Genomic DNA, 24670 nt, shown 5'->3' on the forward strand with positions numbered 1-24670 from the left:
TTGCTATTTTAACGACAGAAAAACGCTCCAGTTTTGAAATGAGTTGTCGCTATTCTCTTACTAAGTAATGGGCGTAACGTTCAATAAATCAACCAAAGTGTCATCTCCCATTCCCTTTAAGAGCGAGATGCTCTTCCGAGGTGAAGAAGGTGTGGGATGAAGTAGAATTTCATTCATCATTATAAGTAGTGATAAGCTGAATTGCAAATAGGTAGCCTAATTCTAATACACGCAATGATTATCCATCATTACGTTTTTATATTTATGTAGTCTACACAATAATATTCTTTTACACATTCATCCTTTTGTTTTTAATATTTGGCATGTTTGTGTGATGCGCATCCCTGTGTGTAATAAGCAAAGTCAACAGGCACTGTGGACCCGCCCAGAGGTGCATTTTCAACCAATGTGCTCTTTAAATAACAAAAAATATTGCCCCATTGACTTACGACTTTAGAACAGGTTTGAGTTGGTCTATGGCACAGTTTATTTTCAGCTCCTTAATAGCAATGCCCCTAAACACACCTCTTTTTTAGACCAGCACACCCATGGGCGCACAAATGGGCACAAATTAATTTGCTAATTAAACAACGTTGGCGCTGGACGGGAAAATGCGAATGGCGCCAGACTGAAACTAGCAAACACACCTGCACTGCGCCTTGCGTCACATTGCGCTGGGTGTATGATAGGGCCCTATTTTTTTCAGGGATTTTCAGCTTAGGGTTCAAATGCATTTAGTTTTTTTTTTAAACAAAAAGAAGAAGAAAAAGTAAAAATGTGCATCGCTCAAGTAAAATGTGGCTGCATAAAGTCTAAATCTTTTGGAGATGGTTTGATGGTTGTTGTTTTGAGTCACTCTTCTTGTACTCTTAGCAACCTACACTTTTTCCATATCTATTATTTAATCACAGTGTTGAATTTATACAGAAGTAACGTTTCTCAACTGTGCTGAATTTTTTTTTTTTCTTTCAGTTTTTCCACTTTCCAGAGTCTTAAGAGTAACAAAAACAGTCTGGTCTGAAAGTGTGGGGTTTCTCTCTTCTGAAACCGGCCACCATTAGGGGAATTCCACCAATTTCAGTAAGAGAAGGACATGGATTTTCCACAAAAAAAGAAGATACATTCACTATGGTCCTTTGGGCTGTACAGTTTAATGCCATAACCAAACCGTGAAGCCCCATGCGCCAGCCGAGAACATCAGAAGCATGTTTAGATTGTGAAAGAAGTCATATAGAACGCTGTAATCACTGTTTGATTCTCTGTTTTGTTTGGTTTGCAGGTGGCCATGGATTTCAGATAGGCCAAAGCCTGTGCATACATTCAGGTAAGTGCTGGTTAAAGGTTTTGCAGATGCTGCAGCTTCTATAGTTTCTGTATCTTTTTTTTATTTTATCTTTATTAAAAAAAAATGTGATGACATAAGACAGCAGTTTGTCAAAAAATGTGGCTGTTTTCTGGCATCCATCAAGGGTTGAATGTTTCAGTTTAATTTAAGGACATATAGGAAGTTGCCTGCTATGAACCAGGAAATGCCTGCTGGTAACGTGATGAAGTTTTGTGGCATGAAATACCAACATACCCGCTAATACCTATGGGATGTTGACCTTAAAGTAAATGTGTTTCTGTGGTCACAAAGGCTTTAGCTCTAATGTCAGTTTTGAAGTCAAATGATTAATTATAATCAATGAACATGGAGTTTTTTTCATGATTTGATACTTGTGCTGCGCTTCATTTCAGTTTTGTTTGTTTGTTGTGTTTACGTTCTTGTTGTTTCCTTCTGTCTGTGCCTGGCATCAAACAATTTCACTGTATCCTATCACGCTGGCTTCATTTTGAGTTTTTCTACATTTCCCACAAGTATCTAAATACACATAGTTTCATATAACAGCACGGAGGTGGGTGTTGTTTTAAGGGCTCATTATTTCAGTAAAGTGATAATGCATGTGTGTGTGTGTGTGTGTGTGTGTGTGGGTGTGTGTGTGCGTGTTTGTGTGTATAGGGACACGTCTTACCAGGAGTGGTGTGATGCTGACAATGGCTGTTTCAGTTGTTCCTTTGCAGAAGCTGTGAACCTCATGTCTGCAATACATTTTGTTTGTTGTGGTAGTTTAGATTCAGACGTTGCAGCCTTTTAATATCTCTCTTTCAAGAGTAGATGTCTTGCACATTCAGAAAATGCTAGGTATGTTCGACTTGGCTCAGGTTCAGTGCTTGCATACATTTACAGCTCAAGCATACAGAATATACTCACTCATTAAAAACATAAAATAAAATCTGAATTTATTCATAATATCGAATTTTAAAATTCTTCTTATTTTTTCCTTATTTTGTTAATTAATTTATTTTTACCTTTAAAGTTAATTTATATACTGTTTTTACGATTCATCTGACATCTGACTTTATAAGGAAACTATTTCCTTTTTCATTTTCATTTTTTTACTCTCTGACCTTTAGACTCTGACCTAGACTTTGGCCAACCATCGTACCAATAGCAACAGCAGTGAAGATTCTCGGTATCAAAATGATCTGATACTTAAACAAGCTGAACCACTGAAACCTGAATTACAGTTGAATTCCTGTAAATGTTCTTGTGAGGGGTTTCCATGCTATTTATAAATCCCATTCATTACTAAACCTCCTTTCATTTACGCTAGCCTCTTATGCAATAATTCTCTGTAAATACTGAAGCAAAGGTTGTCTGTAACCTTATGAAATAAATTCAATATAGACACAGAGGTAATTATGAACAGTGGAACATATGGCTTAAAGTGCTTAGCCAGTTCCTCTGTCTGGATGCCAATGAGAACAGTATAAACTCTTACTTGGACTGGAGTCACTTGTTTGGATTGTACTAAAGATGGTGGCGCTTTAATCTGCCAATCCAGGAGTTCACATTAGAACTCTGAAGTTGTGTGTCTTTGCTTAAAGACAGTGTTGAGAAGTCGCTAACTAAAAGTAGCTTACATGCATGACAGTAGTTCATTTTACAGTAATAAGCTGTTTTTTCCAAGAAGTAGTGGTTATAGTGTGACAAGCTACAGTTTTAAAGTACAGCAAAACTGCAATTTATATTGAAGCATGTAGGGAATAAACACATTAAAGTCTTCTTTTGGTTCATTTGGAGTATAAATGTCTCTGTTAACATTGATAAAACTTGTAGAACTATTCGCATGTGTGTGTGCATGTGAAAGAGAGAATGACTTGACACATTTGACATGAACATTTGCACTTGTACTCTTTTCAGTTCCTGGGCTCGGGTCTATGCAGCTGCTGGCTGCAGCTGAGCTCCAGTTGAGCTCTGTGCTGGAACCACAGTTTCTAAAACCCTTCTCCACTCCGGCTACACGTTCTCCTTGTCGTTCCTTGCGGTCAGTTCTCCCTGCGGTTCAGACATGCCACCCAATCTCCCGTTTATTGGACCCATCTGTCTCATTAGATAGTGTGTCATTGCTAGCTAGTATTGTTTTAAATGTCAGATTTGGAGACCAGCCTGTATCACTTCCTCTTCCATTAAATACACTAGAGAAAACGCCAGGTTCTTCATAGGATTGGCATGATTTCCCTACAGGGCTTAAAAGTTTAAAACGGTCTATGGGATATTTTGAGTTCCAGCTGCAATTTTTCTTGGGTGAAATTTTTCCAAGTGTTCCACAAGATTTACCCAGGTAATTAAGACTTTCTTTGCCACCATGTTGAACCATATCTAAGTTCAAGGATGTGCACCTGCAGTGGCCATCACAAGACCCCAAGTATGTGTAATGTACAATGTAATTAGCAACACTCATTAGTGTGCAAAGCAAACTGATCTTTTTTTTTTTTTTTTTAGAGTTTGGCACAAATTTGTTCCAACTTCTTTTGATTTTTAGGACTGGTTGAAACATAGTGGCAATTTTATTATGACAGTTACTGTATCTTGTGTTTAACATAACTGCATGTGTGATTTTTTTTTAATGGTTTTTGTCTTAGTCATAATTTTTATTTTGAAGAGTATAAAATGAGTCAGTATTTCATTATATCATATTCATTAATTATTAGATTTTACTCTAAAATGGCTTCTAATATTAATTGGCGAAAATCTGATCAGTTCCCAAAGAAAGTGCAAAACCAAAAATATTATATATAAATTTCAACATGCATCAACATTTTACAAAAACAACATGTGAAAACTGTCTTGTCCAACATTGTCTGAATTAGAGTAATTTAAATACTGACATTATGCAAATTTTTCCATCCAGAGTTTCAAACAAAATTGTAATATCACATCAAACCTTTGCGAATAAGAATCTTTCCAAAGTCAAAGAGAACAAAATCGTCACTTCCTGATAAACTTGCACTAAATATCACAAAGAAAAGTAGGATAAGCCACTGAATATAATCATTTCCATGTGTAATACATGACTTGCGCCTTACGAAGCACAATTGCGTTCGGAGGTGAATGCCTGCTGTTTGGGAAAGAAGTCGTGTTCTTCTGGGAGGCAATTATACAGAAAGACTTTGCTCAGTTATTTTAGAATGAACATAAAACATTTCAGATGCTGTGCAACAAGATCAGTCTGCTTGTCATTTTATGTTATCCCAATGCACCAAACTTTTTTGATTTGCATGGAGAACTTTATTTGGCAAACGCATTTCCATCTGCTATGTAAAGGATAATGTACATCCAGTCGGTTGTTCTCGCAGAATAAACACCGACAGAGATTTTCAAACATTTTAAATCGAGTTTAAATATTTTATAAGCTAAACAAACACAAAGCTTCCACCAAGAAAAAAAATTGTTCAAGCAAGAGTACAGCGCCGACTGCTCTTACCCGGATGAGCCGGTGTCATTAGCTTTATAGGTTGTTATCGAGGGATAACATACCTCTGAATGTCCTGACTGACCAATCAGAATCAAGTATTCCACAGAGCTGTGTAACAACAATTGCATAAACCACCTCAAGGAATCAAGTTATCATTTGCATAAACCACCTCAAACAAGCGTAAAAAAACGTTTATGAGTTTATTTCCGAAATTTAGCATTTCCATCACACGATTCTGATGCGAGTCTTCAAAATGCACATAAAAACACTGTTATGGAAACATAGGTATTGATCAAATCAAAAAACCTTTGTTATCATACATTTAACATTATTATTTTTATCGGTTGGGTGGCCTGTGTTGTTCTAGAAGATAATTATATGCCTACAGAAATACTCGGGTATTTAAGAATGACCATAACATTTCAGATGCTGTGCAACACGATTGGTCTGCTAGTCAGGTTATGCCGTCCTGTGGCACAAAGTCACATTACGATTTTGATGGGCATGGATGATTTTATTTAGTCTGCAAATACGCTATTATTTGCATTAAACCTTTATCATACCAGTCAAAAACCACCACAAGCAAGCAAATTATTTTTTTGATATTAGGTGTTTCTGTTACTCGTTTCTGATGTGATACGTCAAAATGCACATAAAAACAGGGTGATGGAAACATTGATCAAATCAAAATCCTTTGTTATCAAACATTTTCACTGCTGTTTTTATTGTATGAGTGGCATGTAGAGTTTTGAAAGTACAAAACTGATTTGACAGTACAAGCTCCTGCATACAAACATTGTTTTACAGTGCCCTGTTTGGCGGTGCCCAATGAAGGAAACATCTGTTGCACCGTCTGCACCAGATCCCCACAGCCGGCTAACTGAGGGAGAACTTCTGGCACATCCACATCTCCAGAGCAACTACTGCTGCTCTCTCACACACACATGTGAAGTCCTGCTTCAGCTGTGTGCGTGTGTCTGTTTGTGTATGTGTGTCGTCTCTTTTCCTCCAGCAGTTGGGAACATGCGTCGGTCCTCACCGCTGGCCATCAGCTCTGTTCCGTATTCTTCTGGAGTGTGTGCATGTGCGCATGTGCACACAGTTCCTGTGTGGTAAACCTGTTTAAAAGCAGTGGGTAACTCTGATCAGTGCAGTGCCTCGCAGGTTTAGCAGACTAGCAGAGGAAGCCTCAGGCTGTGCAGTATTGCAGTGTGTTATATCAGAGCTGATTAAGACTCGTTTTCAACCGTGTTCAAACTAAATGACATTCTGGTCAGTATGGCTCCTGATGTGGTTTTCACAACCAACCTTTAATGATAAAAATCCACCCAGTGTTTTTTTTTTAATCCAGATAAATAAATTTTTTTTTTTTTTTTTTTTTTAATCAAGCCATTCTCAGATTCTTGGCTTTGTGACATCACACATACCCAGGCCCCTCCCACGATTGTTGACTGAGATGGCCCCCTGAGTGAGCTGTCATCAGTCCACCAATGTTTGTCTACCAGATGTAGACAAGAATATATCCTAAGCGATTAAGGTGTTTTGTTGTTGGATGTAATAATTAACAAAAATTGCCATCTGATGGCCCCTTTAATAATCAGTTCTCTTCATTTTGATCAGTTTGACAGAAAACAAGACTTATTATCTTGTCACGTCTCAATCAAATATATCTAGAAGATGACAAATTATTGAGGAAAAACTAATTTCTGTGCAGTGTGACAGAAGGTAAAGTGAAAGTTATTTAAATATTCTACTGCATGGTCTAGCTATTTTTTCTTCTTTTTTCCTTGTGTACAATTAATTGAAAAGTAATAGATATTGTTTGGAAATGTTGCTTATAATAAGTAAGTTCCCCATAGACATTTACGTTAGGATAACATTTTGACTTATTGTGTTTACTTCAATTTAATCCTAAAATTTTCATTACTTGGTCTTAAATAGTTCTTAATTATTTAAATGTATCTTTGTAAAACTAAAGTTTATTATCTAATAAAGCTGAGATCACCAATTAGTGGTCCCAATTCAAATCCATGGTTTATCCATAATTTATTTTACATTTTTTATATGAATGTTTTTCCCCAAGCAGAAATGGAGCACTGAAGCAGCATATATACCATGAAAAATGCATTTCATGATTTATTTACACAGGAAGCACAATCATGGGAAACAAATAATCAACATATTTACTCTGGCTTAGCAGGCAAAAAATTCATTTTATTACCGTAACCAGTACCCTATATCATGTGAGTTTTAACAATTTCATGTTATTTCCAGGGCTATAAATACATTTGAATAGAATACTGACTTGAATTTTTTATTTCATTTATTATATTCAGACCTTTTTGCTAAGACATTTTAGAAGAGCACTTTAGAGTTATATTGAGTAATTTCTTTACCAAAGATTTGGGAAATAACCTCGATGTTTGCAATGTCATGGTACGTTTTACTTGCAACTTCAACCTCTACTGCAGCATTGTATGGGAAGGCTACTGTGCTCTTACTCCGATGATTTTAGTCCTTCTAGAGGTTAGAAAGCAAAGTCAAAGTCAGCTTCCCCAGAGAGGAGGCTCTTTCTCTGAGAAAAAATGGCTACTGCGGTGACTCCTCTGCAAGTCCAGACTGCCAGTGGCCCTTGCTGTCCACTCTCCCAGCCACAGAAATAGTCTAGCGTGGGTAAGGCAGGATTGGACGTTAAAATAATAATATCCCATTTAGCAAAAGGGAAAGCACAGGCCTGCTCATTCCCAGAGCAAGTGGTGGGAAGAATCGATGACTTCCTATTTCCAAGTCTCTGTGGATTAAGGATACAGCGCTGGTCCCCAGGGTGTCTATCGTATTAATAGCCTCTTGATAAACTTGCAGAACATGTGAGAACTTCTGGTCAATGAATCAAACAAGAGATCGCGTGGAAAGCACATTTCCCAACCACGAGCATGTAGTATCTTGTATCTTCCACACAATGGGCGAAGAAACTGAGGTGTGTGACATTTGAATGTGTTGAAGACAGCAACCTGAGATTTGAGCTTTTGAAGTGTCAGTCCAGGTTTCTATTGCTCTGGAATTGTCAGGCATTAACCAGAAGTCTGTCCCGGGGTGCAACGCCCTGAGCGAGGGAGTGGGGGACTTTTTCTCAGGTGAAGTGTTCATGGGCTTTGTGTCACAAATCGGAGTCCCATACGTGAGTATGAGAAGCGCTCGAGTATCTGAAATAGATCAGCAGCTCTGCCCTATGGGATGTGCTGGGCTGATCATCGGGTCTCTATGGTTATCAATGGGGAAAGCCCCAGCGTATGCATGCGTGACTCTATTCATGAAAATATCAATTAAGGATCACATGTCGAGTCTGACACTCTTCAGCTGTGTGAAACACTTGAGCTTGTTCTAGAAAAAAAAAAATAGCAATCAGAAATGAGAAGATCGAATCTCGAAGTATTGATACGTTCTATGTTACAGCGAGATAAATTTTACTGTTCTTTTACTATTATATTATTTTAGCATATATTATAAACCAAAAAAAAGCCAATTTTAAAGAGCCAGTAAGATGAAAATTCTAAGCTTCCTATCACTGTTTATAAGTCCTGCACATTAGGTTTAAATCCATCCAAGGTTAAAAAACATTGACATTTTGTCAAAATATCATTTTAAAATTACATCAATTCTCAGAGATCCCCAAACGGTTCGCGCGAAGCTGTTCAAAAGATTCAGTTTCCTTAAACCTCACCTTTCGGTAGCATACTATGTTCTGATTGGTCAACTGACATAGTCAGTTTTGATTGGTTGTTCCGCACACAAATTCCCGGTAAACAAATCGTTAGCATCTTTTTTGGGGTGAATTATGTCTTATTCCTCTCATCGCGAAGCAAACAGTAAAATAAAAAACAGTCTCGCTGCTTTTTCTTCTGTGTGGGCGTATTCAAGCCGCGCGTGTAATTTAATTTAAGTAATTTAAGTTCTTTTCGGGGTTATCAGGGGAAAATTACTCATAACGTATATCCGTGTTAATCGACTCCAGAGGGTTAACATATAGTGCTAGCGCGACATACTGATAAGACGCTCGGGAGAAAACAAACACATAAATTCATAATCATACTTACAAGTTGTGATACGGAGATGCTAGTTGGTCCAAATAAAGTTGGTAATGAACCCTCTTTTATGGCCAAATGCTTTGAAAATCCCGTCTTGTACTCACCAAGATTAGAAAAGCAGTCATCAGTGAAATGTTGTGAACACAACAAAAGGGATTTGTTGTACTGCTCTGGTATTGTGGTAAAAATGAATTTTAGCCATTGGTTCTTCTGATCTTCATTCTTTGGCTGTGAAAATAAAACAAACTTGCCTTTACAATTAAAAACACACTGTCTCCTCGACATGATGCTCTCACACCAACCAGAGCGTCTGTGTGGGGGGGTGGGGCAGGTCAGAGTTTTGTTTCTCCCAAGACGGCAGGCAGAGATTATTATGCAAAGTGCTCCTGGTGACGTACATAGAGATGGGCAAAAGATTTGAAATCTATAACGACTCGTTTCAGCGATTCAGAGTCGACTCCTTACTTTAGAAGCCAATAACTTTATGAATTGTGTACTTTTTGGTTTAATTACTTTGCACATTGTTTACACTGATGGACAGCTACATCATACACTCTAATATAGGTAATTTTTGATTTCCCATTTGTGTGGCTCTTTAACATTAAGAAATTATGAAAAACTTAATTTTAACACTTTAAAACACTACAAAACAACAAAGCTAAAAGAAAACATTTATTATAATGAGTTTGTGTGATGATTTATTTCAGTTAAAATTTGTTTTTAATTTTGTCATGTTAGGTAATAGCTGTAAAAATATTACACATATTGCAGTATAGACCAGTAAATGTTACATTTAATTAAATGTTTGCTTTCAAAACTCTAATTATCCCTTATGTTGGCATTTTAAATGGTACGTAGTTGAATCAGAAATGAACTCGCAGTGGGATCGCAGAGCACAAATCCTTATCTTTTCACATAAAGTCAAACATGGGGAACAGAAATAAATTTAATTGTTCATTTAGTTGTTCAGCTAGACCGTTAAAATATGGCCAGAAAGGATCGTTTTTATTTCTACTCTATCTAACATCTCCCTAAGATGAGTTCCTCTGGGCAGGGTGGCGATAGTCCAGTATTGAGGAAAAACCCATGGTCCCTAAACGGGCACAGGAGCACCAGCGTACATACCGACATACCACACAGATGGCCGAACACTTCCCAGAGCGAGGGCCACCCAGTTCCGTAGGCCCTCCAAGGTCTACCTTCCGCGTTCTTCGTCGAGTCCAGACGAGGATCAAGGGCAGGCCGCGCATCGAGGGACTCCGTAATGAGTGCAGGGGCCCAGTCATCACTTTCAAGTTGCCAGGTGTAATTTCATCAAACGGTATTTCCTGCAGATAAGACCCAAACATTTCTCCTCATTTAATTTTTAGGGTTGGAGGGAGTGGGAGTGATTGACATGATTTTGACTAAAGGAATGTGAATCATCTGCAGCTCTTGTAGCATTGAAGTGTGTCACGTTAAAGCTCATCTGCAAAAGTATGTGTACAAGTACACGCTTTATGAATAGCCACTTATCTATGGTTTTTTTGGGTTTCCATTCAAACATAACGTAACTCCGCTCTCCAGCTCTTTAATAGCTTAATCAGGCCTGTATTACACTATTACTTTACTCACCCAAGACCTTGCAAATTGTTTCCAGCTTTGAGGAAAATCAGTTAAGATAGTTTGCAGGCCCTGATAGGCAGTAGATTTGAATTTAGCGTAGTTGGTCCTTGTTCTCTTTCTTTTGGTTTTGTGTTTAGACTACAGAGAGTTTGATATTTGCCTTTGTTTGACCTCAGTAGCATATTGCTTGCTGTTGGAATGCCCACAGTTGAAACGCGTGTTGTGTCAATGAATGTGAAACATTATGAACTCATCTGAATCTGAACTGAATGACGCTGCTGTCACAAGGGAGAGGAGTACAAGCAGACAAGGACAAACATGGGACTTCCTTCCACGTGCCTCAGATTCCAATCATGCATAAATATGCACACCCAGGGAGGTTTGGAAGTCTGTCCATCCTGTTCATTATCTGGAAGCCTCTGGCCATTAGGCTGGAATGGAAACCATCACAGGCTCATCTCTAAATAACGTCATGGTCCGGAGGGACAGCAACCTGAAAGCCATAGCAGCTCCCTTTTCCGCTTGGTAGGTCTCAGTTCATCACTCCCCGGCCACTTTCAACTGGCCTCACTCACTCTTTTCTTGGTTTATGGCCTTCCTTGTCAATGCTCTTATGTAGCGCTTGCACTGACAGCAGTTCAAAGCGACTGAAAAATTTTCATCACAGTTGGTTGTTTATGACATGGTAAGCAACAGAAACTGGTTTTGATGCAACAAAGCAGAGAGCAAATATTTATGTGCAACAACATGCAACTAGCAAAGCTTATGCGATCTACCGTCTGATAAGAGTTTGATACTGTAGATGAATAGTCTACTACAGACAGTAATAACACACTTGGCATCTTCCTATGATTTAATTTCAGTCTTTCTTGCCCTCAGCAATGCTTTTTCTTATTATTTCTGCCTTTCTGTCATTTTTTTCTCACCTGATAAATACTTGACATTGCTACTTTACCATGTTTTATCACTTTCTTTTCTGCTGATTCTCAAACAGATGAAAAAAAGGACCAGTGTTTCCCAACCAGCGCTTTATTTTGGTATAAAAATTTAATTGAGACAATTAAATGTATTTATTATATATTTCTTATAAGTTATTTTTATATTGATATAGAATTTATATTTATTATATGTAAGATATATTTACAAACAAATTGTATACATTATATAATTTCTGTCATGACAACTCTAGGAATAGATTGTAAAATCTTTATCACTGTAAATAGAATGTGCATAGGTTTGGTCTTGGCAGACTAGACTTGCTATGCTGCTGCTGTAGAGCAAGTAGACTTGCTTCTGCTAAATGCTCAGAACATATAATGAAAAGGAAACATTCTGCTGAGAGAGGAAAAGCCCCCGTAGCAGACCTAGACAGGTGGTGCTGGGGAGGAGGTAGGCTAAAATTAGGACCTGCAGACAAAGCATTTATTGAATATGTCCGAGGTAAACGGTAATGAATATGTGTATCCTATTGGCCTAATGAACTAAGTTAGAATGCAAGTAGAATTTCACGGCTGAACTATTCATTTATGTATATTTACATATATATTTTTATATAACAGCAATTAAATAAAAATATTTTATTAATGCTACTAATATTATTTATGTATTTGTTTATTTATTTGAAATGCTATGAAATGAAATACATTAAGAAAGAAAATGAAATGAGTAAGTTTCAGGTTTTGCAAATTTGTGTGAATGACAGTTGTAGTGGAAATATAAACACTGTACAGAGAGAATTATGCAACAGTGACCTTTACTCGCCTCACACTTCACAACGCATGCTTGCTGTTTTCATCTCAGATTCTGTATCTCTCAAACCATCAAATTAAACAACAACACAAAATTATAATAACAATGTTAAATGAACTTATATGAGTTCATAGGAACACGGTTTCACTTTGGTGTTGATTAAAGGAAATTGGAGCATTTGTAATAAGGCTTTGAGGGTGACTAAGATGGTAGAGGTTGGAAAGCACTGGTATAGGCTGAGCAGCCACCATCTTGCTTTCTGTTTTACAGCCTTTACATGTATCACACTCATGAAGGAGAGCCTATGAGGAAGGAGGATATTTTCAGTGTTCAGACAGGGCCATGGTCTCATCTTCACTGTCTCTTTTGACCTCTGTCTTTCGTGTTTGTCTCTGTCTTCCTGTCTTGTGCACCTTCCTCTCTCGCTCTCTCTTTCCTTTCCTTTTGACTGTGTTTCACCATATGACTGCTCTGCCTTGGCCTCTTCTCCATTTCTTAATGTCTGTGTTTTTTATCTCAGCCCCAGCCATCTATGTAGAGTTCTGTGTAGAGCATTTAACAATTTTCCCTTTCAGTCATCTCACAGATTCACCTCTCTCAGCAGAGTCTGTTCTGAAAACCCAACTCGCCAAAATGTAAATAGTGCAGAGGCTTTCTCATTACCTCACTGGGTATTTTTAGGTGCCTCTTAAGAGCAGACACGAGGAGGCCCATAACTCACCAGCTACAAGAAAAATCATCGACAAACCATAACAATAATGCACAAACTATAGGGAGTGCAGTGTAGTAAACCATGCTGCAAAACTATAGTAAAGAAGTCCTTATTGCTTTCATAATTTTAATGTCACATTTGAAACCAGCAGCACCTCAAGACCTTGATGTTGCAAAACCGTTTGGGGAAGTTAGTAATGGTCTTGCTTTCCATAGTAGTGTGGGAACAGGAGTTGGTATCTGAAGAGCGATCACAGTTGTCATCACATCATCTATCGCTCCCATTCCATCCATGTGCCTCTCCCTCTGCTGGTATGAAGTGTCCCTGTCTCTGACAACAGTGTCTTTGAGGAAAGGAGGGAGTTTTGCTCTCTCTGCTATGTCTGTGGGGCTCAACTTTAGCGGGGTGTTCCCTCCCTGGTTCCTCTCCAGCAAAATTACCTTCAGCTGCAGTTGGAGCCAGAGGATGACACACATCTGGGAGTCTGGGCCCAAAGCCGAGGTGGAGGCTGTCTTGATGTTTCTGGTTATGCCGTAGTCATCACGAGGCTCTCTTATCTACGTCTCCCTACTTTCTTCCAGGAAAGGACTTTTTCCAGTCCGTTCACACTGTCAAGACTGTTTGGAAATGGAGTAAAGGATTTAGGAAGGGAAAAAAGAGAACTAAACAAATCAAATGATGACAAGGATGACTTTTCCCTTCTAAGATTCATAAATATGCCACTTGAATTGGTTTGGCTACAGGATATTAATTATTTGGTGTCCTGTCCTGTAATTAATACTGATGAGGCCCTGTAGTCTTACCTGATTGGCTAAAAGGCAAACGATGGTGAATTAAGATTGCTGTTTATTGCTAATGTATTTATGCAGAAATTTTTTATATATAGTATTTGTTTCTGTTTATATATATATACTGTTTGTGTATAGATTTTATATTCAAAATTATTTAATTTACATTTTACCGTGAGAATTTTTGTTGAGAATGTTGTTGTTTGTACTGTTGCCAAAAAAAAAAAAAAATTATTAGTTCCCAGAAAGACAAACTTGAAACTTTGTCTCCCCACGCACTGTGATGCAAACGTGTAGCTTAAATCACAGCTTAAATATCTACAATTAATTTGAAATCCTTGACACTGTTAATTGCCACTGCAACAGGTTTTTTTTTTTTTTAAGTCTAGGCCAGTGAGAAGTTTGATTTAAGGGTGTGAAACTCAAAGAGATGACTCAGAATTGTTTCCACTGAGGTGAACAGTCGTCATTCTGTTACCCGTAGTCATACAGAAAGCATCGCATGCACCTTTTAGCTACATGCATTGTTAAATTGCTCATTCTGTTTCTGGTAATGAGGCTAGAGCCGAAGAAATCACCTAAGCTCAGTGCACAAAAAGAAAGTGTGTAACACAATGGGTGCTGCATTTAATGGACAGCCTCCAGAGTTCGTTCCCCATCTCCATTCAGGCTCGGCTACAGTGAGAAGGCTCCGTCTGAGTGGATCGTGTCCAGCAAGGATTCTCCTCTCACACTTCCACTTTTTCATCTGGCCGGAGCAGTTTCCTGCCCCCTGGATGCCACGAGGCCATAGGGGCGGATGTGTCCTGAGGAGGGCTTTCCATTAGTACAAAGAGGTGCTGAAGAGAGAAGCCTTCATCCTTCCTTCCTTTAAAGAAACTTAAAACATGACATCATAGACAGAAACCTAAAAGGGGAGGAGAGGAGGAGGAGGAAAGGATCTCAAAGGATGGCAGTTCAATCCGACGCCAGTCTTCTAGGAGGCTTTGATCAGGCTCAGCTTTCTGCTTCCAAAAGGCTACAAAAATATCCTTCTTATTTCAGAAACTTACATAATTTCTTCTCCCACTTCCCCTTTGCATGGAATCTAATAAAGCAATGAAACTAATAAAGCGAATTAGGACTTGAGCCGGGCACCAGCGCACAAGAGCCCTTTATGTCTTTCCTCGCAAAATGGAGCTCACAGGGTTGAGCTCACAAGAAGGTCTCCAGCAAAGCAGGCGAATGGCTCTGGTTTGCCGTGCAACATCTCCAAGCAATCCGTACATCTAAATGTATAGCTTTGAAGTCAGACACTTTTAACATGCAGTCCATGCAGAATGGGTTTCTGAAGCAAGACGGAAGGCAAATGTAGGAAGCTAGACAATGTCGGACCATGTGCTGTGCCATGCCTGCAGTGGCATATAGGAAAAAGATTGAGAGAGATCGCGGAGGAAAAAAAACTGCTCTTTCATTTTGCTGGGTAGCCAGCTGTACTGTACTTCAGTGGCCCTGTGCACTCTATACACTCTGCTGAACTGCGAGATAGTGATCAATTATAATCCTTGTCACTTGGGGCCATGGGTATAGCAGCTGGCCTCAGGAAGCAAGAGTTCCATAGCCTCTTAGCCAATCAACTGCCTCCAGCTGTCCTCACACTTAACCACCATTCAAAGTGTGGCTGTTGCGTGCAACTGACGAGGTTCCCTCACCGGACTTTCTTTTCCAGTTCTTCCTTCCTAATTCTCCACAGCGCAGACACATCCGCCTCAGGCTCTGACCACCATCCTCCCCCCTAAAGCGTCTCTCTCTCTCGCTTTCTCTTTCTTTCTCAGTCTCTGTCTTTTTGACATACTCTCCCTCTGCTCTTTCCTTTGTCTTTTCTTTCGTGTCTGTGAACTCCTCTCGGCTCTTCTTTTCTTCCCTCATGCCCTTGGAGTTTTTTCACAGGTGTTTTTGTGTGTGTGTTTGGGGGGGGGGGGTGTTTGGGGTTGGATTTGCATGTTTTTTGGATATCCAGCCTGTGGAGAGCAAGCCAGCCGGCAGATCAAAGCCTGGCCCTGTAAAATGATCTGAAAGAGTCCCCCATTAGCATCCATCAGGCTACCCTGAAAGCTCTCCACTCGGCTAAGGGGGTCTGAGGGCCCCCCAAAGTGAAAGGCAGTCTGCAGAGGGAAGAATTTGGGGGGGGGGGCAACCCGGCTGAAGACATACAGGAAATATTTTAGGAAGGGAGGAAAATTCACACAACACACACTCTCTCTCCTTGTCTTAGATTTCTTTATAGTGTCGAGACTGTAATCAGAGAATATCTCCATCTGTGCTCCATCTCGAGCATCGTATCCTCTTTATCCCTCTGTTGGATAGTCAAAGATAGTTCCGAAATCAGCAGGGAGGGAGCGCTTTAGCTTGGTGCATCGCGTAGTGTTAACGAGCACCTCCATTTGTCAATTTGAGCACCAAACTGACCTACTTCCAAACTGGTTTTGGAAGCGTGATGTGAGCTTTCAAGGGCCCAAACCTGACTACAAATCTGCCATGTGGTTTTACAGATCCCCTGTAAAGACCTTGTCTCAGATGACCGCCAGGACAAGACCACAGGAAACAGATGATTCTTCTGCACAATCTGAGTTTGCTGCAGCCTGGAATTGAACTACTGGTTTCGTCTGGTCAGAGGAGAACCTGGCCCCCCAACTGAGCCTGGTTTCTCCCGAGGTTTTTTCTTCTGTCACCGATGGAGTTTCGGTTCCTTGCCACTGTCCCCTCTGGCTTGCTTAGTTGGGGTCACTTCATCTACAGCGATATCGTTGACTTGATTGTAAATAAATGCACAGACACTATTTAAACTGAACAGAGATGACATCACTGAATTTAATGATGAACTGCCTTTAACTGTCATTTTGCGTTATTGGCACACTGTTTTCCTAATGAATGTTGTTCAGTTGCTTTGACGCAATGTATTTTGTTTAAAGCGCTATATAAATAAAGGTGACTTGACTTGACATCAGATGTATAGTCTATCCCAGTGCAGTAATGATCGCTTATACTAGCTCCTTCCACAATAGGGTATTGCAAAATCTTTGGGGCCCCCATATGGAAGAGAACAAGGGGGCCCCGCTGTAGCACAGTTATGTAACCCTGCGGCCCTCCCATGCTACTTACCCGCACACATGCTCAGAAACACTCTGCTTGCTTATCCCTTTGTGTTGACTGCTCAGGCGCGCATGTGTTGTAGATTTGACTGATGCCTGTATAGTACGTTTGCATGCAACTTCCCATCGATTGCAACTGTGTTGCATGTGAGATGGTACTGTATATGTTTGCATGATAATTTGCATTTAAAACTGTTCACTTTAATGTGTGCATGCACGTGCTAATGTGTGTGCGACCGCATGCCGCTGTCCCAATAATGAGTGTCCCGTTTGGCATGCCGAACACTCGGCTGTCCGACCGAGGATGAGTCTCTCAGCCACTGAGGAAAGAGGATGTGATCTCATCCTTTAAAAATCCAACCTATGTCGTTTGCTGCTCATGACTTAATCCAGGCTTCTTCTTTGTGCTAAGCAGCCCCCTCCACAACCCACCTCCCCTTCTCTTTTTTCTTCTGTCCCCAGTTCCTGCTGGATAGGAGAAATGAGGCCGGAACGGGTGAAGGTCTTTTCTACTGTACTCTTAAAGACTTTGACAGATGCAGTGCTCTCCTATTGCCTGATCTTCACTTTATTCCTGTTGTCATTGATGCTATTGTGTGGGTGAGTAGATCACATCACAAACATAAAAACTGCCAAAACTGGTTTGCCAAAACTTGCACACATGCTCTCAAGAAAAGTGAGCCTTACCAGCCATATTAATTGCGCTAACGCCAGTGCTCAACAACTGTCCCGGCAGCTGTTGGGACGCGGCAGATGATGGTGGCACATCATAACTCAGGCTGCTGTGAGAAATGCTGGTAATGCAGCGGCTGCAGTCCACACTTCCTGGCCGAGGGCAAAGGGCCTCTGTGTTAGCATGATGTAGCAGGAGGGCTCACAGATGTCACTTAAAACTCTGGCCCTAAGCTTTCACTTTCATTCAGCAACATCTGTTGTCACAAGTGTTATGACATACAACAGAACACAGCAGCAGCTATAAATAGTGTCGGACAGTACTTGTATGTACAGCTAGCATAAAGTACAGAATGCTAATTGTGTCTTAATGATGTTAAACTTCTTTTAGTTGGTTGCTAGAATTTCCAATGCATAAATGTGGTATTCAACATGCTCATTTAATGAGAAGATTCACAAGAGATGTGTCATATGGCTTTGGAATGAATGTGCATTCCAAGCTTATTGCGAATCATCTCTCAAGGATAGATTGATCTGTTTCGGAACACCTCGGGGAACTGATTTGCATCAGTGCTTTAGGACAAACTGACACCTTGCACAAGCATTCCAGAGTTCCTTATCATTCCTAAGAGAATGCAACTCTCTTTTATTGTGTGATGTGTGTCATAATCATATCTTTTATTATTTTACAGCAACCATAGTTGAACCATGCCACACACTACAAGGACAAGATATATTTATGTAACTTTTACATCATATAAAATGTGAATTTGTTGTGCATGCTATGTTTAACACCTAATGGAATGCGTCTCACGAGAATTGCTTCCTTCCCACCATGTTATCTGCTGTTTTGTCTGAGGGACATCCAGCCCCCCTCATATGGCACAAAACATAGGTACTACTCAAGCCTCATGTGTTGAAAGGGGACCGAGCACCACCCCTGATAATTGTGTGCAGGCAACTGAGGTAGCTTAAACTTTCGTAGCCGACACACGATTCAGGAAAGCATTCCCAGCACCTCCATTCCATTGCACAGCGGATGTCATTACCTTGCTCGCAGCCTGGCTCTCTCCTTCTCCTCATAACATCCAATTGATTTATCCCTGATTGTTTGAAGCTTGCAGAGTGCAGCTGGATTTGGTCCATATGAGGACGGCGCTGAGGGGTCATCTATAACAATCATTTTCAGTGGCTCATTATTCTCAGGCCAAACAACCCAAAGACCCAATTTCCTTCTTGGCTGTCCATAAAAGTAACAGATGGCAGAAACCTGGAAAGTCTTTTTTTTTTCTCATAATCATTAACCCCTCAAATGTCAAATACAGAGCTCCCCCACTTTGAAAGTTTTTTAAAGGTGAGGAATTTTAGTGGGCGGGGCTGGATAAGTATGTGAAATAGTTTGAGGGTGCAGCAAAGTTAAGGTTTTCACTACATCTGCTTTGGGATGTAGATTTAGCGCAAAGGTGTTGTCATATTGTTTGTCTTGCTTTATGATTGTTGTTTTAAATGGAGGAATTTCCCCAAACAGCACCTTTTTCATGCAGTTTGGATGTTGAGAGGACATGACACACATTGCCTGGCCTCTGAGAGTCTCTCGATTTCTGGGGGAAATGCCTCTGTGATAAATGCAAGGCCTGGAACAACAGCTGAAGTAGGACTTGGCCAGTTCCCCCAACTGTTTGAGACACGAGAGCAGTTTCCTCATAGCTTGGCTCAGGCTCATGAATGACCTCTTAGATTTTTTCCAATAATAACTAAACTCCTCTACTCAGCATTTAAAACACCCCTTTCTTCCTGTTCTTTTTTTCTACCTCTTGTCCTTTCTTTTCTTCGAAATTTCCACCCCTGTCATTCTGGCAGTGCTAGTGCAAGTTCAGAGCTGAAACCTAATCTATATTGCAGCAGACTGCAGGGCCCAGGACAGAGTCTGAGAGCAGCGAGTGGGTGGGCGTGCATGGGGGTGGGCTATCAAGGGGGGGGGGGGGGGTTAACAAGCCTTTTCTTCTTTCCTAAAAGAAAGATGAACACTGCTGTCTTTGAGTTTCCTATTGGTAGAATTCTTTTAAATTACAAGATACGTTTTGAAAATAACTCTCAGCACAAGATATGTTTTCCACTGTGATATTTATCATCATTTTTTTTTCTTTTAGTCCCTCTTCATCATCTGTCTGTGGTTCTTCCTCAACGACATTATGCTTTTCAATGAATCATATCCTGGTTATAGTTTACATACAGGCCTGTGAGGAAGATGATGATCAGTTAATTTGCTCCGAGTGACATTGTACACAGCCATCTTTCATTGTGGTCACTGACCTACTTTAGATATGTAGTTAATCTCTCCCCCGTGTGTTTGAAATGTCACGGCTGATGAGGGAACATGTATTTGCTTGTTATGGATTTCCTATGGAATGCACACTTTCGGTCATACCCACGTTTCATGTTTTAATAAGCAGTCATTATGGAGTATTTATTTTCCTACAGGGTGTGGAAGCCAAACCTGTTGGTACACTACTGATTCACGCTCCCCCAGCCCACCATGCCTGGCATCACGGTTTGAACTAGGAATACTTCACCCAAAAATGAAAAAAAAAAAATTTATTCAACCTCAGCTCAGAGATACTTTGAAGAGCCCATACAATGAAAGTCAGTGGTGTCCCAAACACAACGTTGCTCCTGTTAAGGAGAATTTTGTGGTCAAGCTGAGGGCCACTCATGTGCTTGCACTTTAATTTCTGTTATGAAGCTCCACTCAAGGTTCAATGAATGGCGTGTACTGTAAACGCAAGCATGGGTCTATTAAAGCGAGAAGAATGGAGGGGAAAAGAGATGCCGAACTTTATATGACTCTTCAATGAATGAAGGAGGGGAGCAGCAGCCACAGCATGACAATTCCAATGATGGCGACCATTCATAGACACAGGAAATGCTTGACCTCACACCCTGAGAGACGGCAACAACAGCCTGCTTGTGTTAAAGGTGTTATTGGGTATAATTACGGCTTGGCAATGAAGATAGTCTACATGCTTACTCCTACCACCAACATTGCTTTCCTGATAGCATTCTAGGATGCGGTGTATCCTTGGTTTGTTTGAGCTCTTAAATAGATAGTCCACTCAAAGACTTCACTTCATAGCTGTATGACATTCTTCTGCGAAACACAAAAGACGATACTTAAAATGTTTTGTCCACACAATGCAAGTCAGTTGGGTCCAATACACTTTTTGAAGTTCATCACAAAAGGACTTTTTTGCATGCTTGTTTGTCTGGGCTTCACACAGGGTCAGGTCAGCGATGTAACTATCCCTGCTTCAATTTCGCTAATTGGATACGTGTAACAGCATTACCTAGATGATGGTTTTGATGGAGCATGTGACAGGAGTTTAAAGAACCGCTCTGTTTTCTAGAACTAACTATTTCCTCCCTCTGACCTCGTTTATGGACCCCAGACTCAATCCTACTATTGTGTACATGAAGGCTTGACTAAGGTCGACCAATTCAGGCTCTGGTGGCATGACTGCTGTAGCCCGTAATGCATTCCCATGCTCCCAAGCCCTGCGTAGGAATTCAGAGGTAGCTTTACTGCCGTCACTGCAGTGCCTTTCTCCATGGCTCGTCTGTTCATAACTGCTTCTATTCTGTGTCAGCAAACTTCCTGAACCACTCAAGCTAAGCAGTGTGGAAGGAGCTGTCACTTTAAATGTCTTTTGGTCTCTCCGAGCCATCTTTTATGACCCAGCACTGGGGTCCAGATTGGTCCCTACCCAGTTCATTAGAAACTTGTTGTCCATTCTCCCTTCCTAGCATTCTCATGGAGAGCTCTGGGGAAGTCAGGGGGGTTGACCCATCAGTCAGGAGGTCTGGGGGGGCTGACCCTTGACATACTGGGAAGCTCTGGAGAGTGGAAGTCGAGCCCTAGAGAAATTAGTGGGAGGGGGCAAGGCATATCCATCCCATATCCCCAGCAGAGTTTCTCTTTCCTCATTGAATGGCTTCTCACCATTCACACTCCCAGATTGAAGTGGACAGTTCTGAATTCTAAATCAGCATGGAGGGAGGGTAATGGAGATTACCTTCCTGGAGAGACAGACAGATGAAGGGGGTAGGGGGAAAACATAGAAAAAGAGAGAAAGGAAGGGGGGAAGGTGTAAGAAACAGGTCATTTGGACCCCTGAAGCTCTTGTTGGGGAGAAAATTCCAGGTCTGTTCCAGCCACGGCCGCTGTTTACTCTCCCCCTGCTAAAAATAGTGCTCTTGTCTCCAGAATGATTCAGGAAAAAGGCTGCATCCCTTTTTATAGCCTTTGCATGACACAGCATGTCAGTGTTGTTTTCTTTCCTCTTCCCCCCTTGTTTCCCTCTTTCTCCAAAACAAAGCATCCCTCTGTTTTTGGTGAAACACATGTATTAGATTGGGATTGCAGAAAGCAAAGGGTCACACTCCTGTCAGTAATTGCATTGCAATTATGAATGAGCTTACATGATTAGGGCACAGGAGTGATTGAAAGGTGAGTGCCGGCCTGTGATGTGGACTGGCTTCTCAACTATGTGGAGAAATTCCAGAGGGTAATGGATCATGAATGGCTTTCTCTACCCTAAATGTGGACAGGAGAAGGGCAGATAGTAAAAAACAGGGATCAAGATGTTTTCTGAGACGATGAAGCAATTTTTATCATTTGTGGTTCTAAAATTAGATTTAACGTTGATATCTGACTTGAAAACTAGCTGGAATGTTTTTAATAATAAAAATGATTCTATCAAAATATATGAAATGAGACATGAAATATGAATGAGAAGGTGATTCTTTTGTTGCATGACCATGCAGTGACACATGACTGTAAATGCTCAGTAAAAACTATCCAAATGCTTCACAGCAATGTGAAAAAAACAACAACATTTATTATGATTTATCACATAAACCTAAGGATTTGTAGCACTTAAGATGTATTAATGGAAGTTGTTACATTGCTGTATTATTGCTTGCTAGTAGACATTTCTACCTTATCAGGAGGTAGATCACAATATGCACACTTACTGGTAATCGATGCATCATGTTGCTGCTTATTTACATTGAGTAAACTTTGTTCAGCTCTTTTGCATTGTCACCTCAAATCAGGAACTCTCATGGTTGCATTAAGTTACAAAATATATTTAGTGAATGAAAGTGCTTCTTTGTTGCATTATCATTCAGTGATGCATAATTGTGTAAGTTCTGTAAGCATATTTACTACAGTAAACTAAATGAAGAGTTCATTATGTCTATAATATAATGTCATCTTTAATGCAGGTAGCAAAGAATGGACATACACATATGTTTTTGCAACAAATCTAGTTTTTCTAGTCAGCAAAATCTTTAGAATTTCCTAGAATAAATTCTGGAAATTACATATGCATTTGTGACTATTTTAATAATAAAAAAATCTTTATTATATATATAGGTGCATCTCAATAAATTAGAATGTCATGGAAAAGTTAATTTATTTCATTAATTCAACTCAAATTGTGAAACTTGTGTATTAAATAAATTCAATGTACACAGACTGAAGTAGTTTTGGTTCTTTTAACTGTGATGATTTTGGCTCATATTTAACAAAAAATCTCAACAGATTAGAATACTTTATAAGGCCAATAAATATATATATATTTTTAGTGAATTGTTGGCCTTCTGGAAAGTATGTTCATTTACTGTTCATGTACTCAATACTTGGTAGGGGCTCCTTTTTCTTTAATTACTGTCTCAATTCAGCGTGGCATGGAGGTGATCAGTTTGTGGCTGTGCTGAGGTGGTGGAAGCCCAGGTTTCTTTGACAGTGGCCTTCAGCTTATTTGCATTTTTTTTTTGTCTCTTTTTCTCATTTTCCTCTTGACAACAATTCTTTAGGTCTGGTGAGTTTGCTGGCCAGTCAAGCACACCAACACCATGGTCATTTAACCAACTTTTGGTGCTTTTGGCAGTGAGGGCAGGTGGCAAATCCTGCTGAAAAATGAAATCAGCATCTTCATGCTGGTCAGCAGAAGGAAGCATGAAGTACTCCAAAATTTCTTGGTAAACGGGTGCAGTGACTTTGGTTTTTCAAAAACACAATGGACCAACACCAGCAGATGACACTGCACCCCAAATCATCACAGACTGTGGAAACTTAACACTGGACTTCAAGCGACTTAGGCTATGAGCTTCTCCACCCTTTCCCTCTAGACTCTAAGACCTTGGTTTCAAAATTAATTCCAAAACTTGCTCTCATCTGAAAAGAGGACTTTGGACCACTGGGTAACAGTCCAGTTCTTCTCCTTAGCCCAGGTAAGACGCCTCTGACGTCTGTGGTTCAGGAGTGGCTTAACAAGAGGAATACGACAAATGTAGCCAAATTACTTGACGCGTCTCTATGCCTTGACCCCAGCCTCAGTCCATTCCTTGTGAAGTTTACTCAAATTCTGCTTTTGCTTGACAATCCTCATAAGGCTGCGATTTTCTCTGTTGGTTGTGCATCTTTTTCTTCCACACTTTTTCCTTCTACTCAACTTTCAGTTAAAATGCTTGGATACAGCACTCTGTGAACAGCCAGCTTCTTTGACAGTTAAGTTTGTGGCTTACCATCCTTGTGAAGGGTGTCAATGATTGTCTTCTGGATTGTCTTGCAAAGCCTTATGGTTGAGGTGAAAATTATTGTTAAATACTTATAATAATAAATACAGTTATTAAGAGTCAGTTTCATGAAGTTTAAGCATATGTGAGCCTCCCATTCAGAACACCCTCTACATCTGCGTCTGCTTTCGGTGACATGTAGGGAATGTATTCAGGAAACGGAAAAGGGAAAATCAGAACCGAATCCCTCTGAATAAAGGGATCATTTGATACATATCTAAAATGGCTTGAAATCCCTCCAAACACAACAAACAGTTAAAAGCCAGAATAGAACCACTCAGATCAGATAAAGTGTTTTTTCAGGCAGTTGTGTGTTTATGTCTGTGTGTTGTACTCATTTTAAGCACAAGATTCTCACCATTATGAGAGAATATGTTAGAATATATTTCTTGCTTATGAACAGAGTCATGTATTTTGCCATGCAGGAGCTCAGCAAGATGTTGAGGTTATGATAGAACTGATAATTTTTCACAAAGTGGCACTCGGCTAA

The 24670-nt window shown here is 40.1% G+C and overlaps 1 long non-coding RNA gene across 1 annotated transcript; it reads left to right on the forward strand.

The window, feature by feature from the left end:
- Positions 1–558: 558 nt before the first annotated feature.
- LOC113043255 (uncharacterized) lies at positions 559–22995 on the forward strand. Its single transcript, XR_003275710.1, has 3 exons — positions 559–1080; positions 1280–1324; positions 17332–22995. It is a non-coding gene; the product is annotated as an uncharacterized LOC113043255 (long non-coding RNA).
- The last annotated feature ends 1675 nt before the right edge of the window (positions 22996–24670 follow it).

The sequence above is a fragment of the Carassius auratus genome, chromosome 25 (genome assembly GCF_003368295.1).
Source record: "Carassius auratus strain Wakin chromosome 25, ASM336829v1, whole genome shotgun sequence".
NCBI lineage: Eukaryota > Metazoa > Chordata > Actinopteri > Cypriniformes > Cyprinidae > Carassius > Carassius auratus.